We start from the raw sequence: 2335 nt of genomic DNA on the forward strand, positions 1-2335 counted from the left end.
AAGTTACTGAACTATACGATACCAATCCATAAAAAGATATTAAGAATTAGATTTCGTAGAGCTACTAAATTATATACATCAATTCACAAAAGTCATACAAATATAACATGAACTTTGAAACTAAATTTGAGGAGAATATGATAAACTTGTTTTACATCTTTTATCATATCATCAACATCTACTCTAGAAAACCAACTTTAAATAAATGATGCTTATTTAAAACATGTAGTGACAAAAAATATCAGATATAAGACATTTATTACATCACTAATATATAGTTAATTATCTAAACAACTCTAACTATATTAAACCTATATGTACACTTTATTATAGGTCCATATGTTTTATTGAGTATCACTATGAGCTTCCCTAAATGTATAACAAATTTCTTCTACCAAACATCAAGATCTCACATTCTCAAGTTGAGATTTTCGTAAATGTAGAGTCATTCCCTATACCAAAAACGCCACCATATATAGGATTTATCCTTTATTGCTATCCCATATTACTACTATCGCTTTTTTTATTTGAAAAAATAAAGTGAATTTTTAAAACCTTACAATACATTTAACATAAATTGCACTATACATTTAACCAATATCATATAAGAAATTTTGAGTCACACATGTAATGTTCAAATGTTTTAGGTCATTATTTTAGGTAGCCAAATTAAAACATTCTAATTTAAGTAATGTATATGGTTATAGACATAATTGTCATAGAAATTATTGTGTAGATACCAAAAGTCTTATTTCTATTTTATGATAGACAAAATTGGAATAAGAAAATGAAGTAGCATCACCCTTTATGGAAGGTTACACACTTCTTATAAATAAGGGGTTATGATCCCCAATTATACACTATAACCATACAACCACACAACAACATGAACCACAACATGAGAGTCATTCTCTTCATCTCATTAGAGGAGAAACTAAGGTTAAGAGTGATCTATAATTGGAAGGCCAAATAACCTACATGTTCTACTATGAACATGTATTTGCATATAAGGACACATGACATGGAGTTGATGAATAAATGATGAAAGATTGTATAAAGTTCATTCACCATATTCTCTATGAATATATTAAGGTACGCTTTCACTCTACTTTTATATTTATTCTTGATGATTTGACATGAAATATCTTGACTATATATGATAAATGTATTGTTCATCATTTTTAGTATGAATTATATATATTTAAGTATAAAGTCTCCCATCAATATAAGGTCTATATATTAAAGAGTTTTCCTATATATCACACAAGCCATTGCACTTGCCTCAATTTTACTTGATATGATAAAAAACCGGATTAGTAAAAACCCATTAAAATATTCGCAATAATAACTTATGGGTGAGAATGAAAACCTGTAATAATAATTTATTTGATAATAAATTTTAGAAATTGAACTATAATCATAAATTTATCACATGTATAATTATTCGTATAATAATTATTTTTATATATTAGTTATTACAAAGTTTATAAATATATAATTAAAATTAAAATTTTGTTAAATATTTATAAATATCCACTACCCACATAGATGCTCACAAATAATATATGTATGAGGGTACAAGTAAGTTACTTGCACGTGCCCAACCCTATTGCCATCCATAAGTTTTACATTCATTTTACCTTTTTTTGAAGAAAATGTTATCTACATATCTTAGATGAATCACATCTTTGTTAAAGTAGACAAAATCAAATATTATTACAATCCAATATTGAAATTAGAAGAGCCTTAACAATTATTTTAAGAAAGAGAAAAAAGTTATTTTATTTTAAAAATTGATATTTTCTATAAGGACAAATGTTAATTTTTTTTATTAACAAGTTTGTCATTCTTATAATATTCCTTAAACAATAACAAGGGACCTATTGTATTCCCACGCGGGCTTCAAAACTTCAAATGAATGGTAGCTATTTTTCCAAAAAAAATAATAATACCAAAATGAAACAATACTATATGAGTTCTATTTACGGTTATTGTATCATCTATTATTTATATTTATTTATTATTGACTTTTCAAAAAGTTATTTAAATCATGAATGATATAATGACTATATATAAATTTTTACACCATACAATACTCTCCAAATTTAAAAACCCCTTTAATGCAGAGTTTACTTTTCAAAACTCTGATATTATAAATATAAACAAGAAATTATATATTTTACAAACAATAAAAGATTTTCTCTCAAATTCTTCATCAAATATAGATCTATATACACATGAGAAAAAATATCTTTTATCACAAAAGAAGATATGTCATTTCCTCCATGATACTTGTTATGTTTTTTTTTTTTTTTTAAATATTTTTGCAAAAAAA

The sequence above is a fragment of the Lupinus angustifolius genome, chromosome LG11 (genome assembly GCF_001865875.1).
Source record: "Lupinus angustifolius cultivar Tanjil chromosome LG11, LupAngTanjil_v1.0, whole genome shotgun sequence".
In the NCBI taxonomy this organism is placed as follows: domain Eukaryota; kingdom Viridiplantae; phylum Streptophyta; class Magnoliopsida; order Fabales; family Fabaceae; genus Lupinus; species Lupinus angustifolius.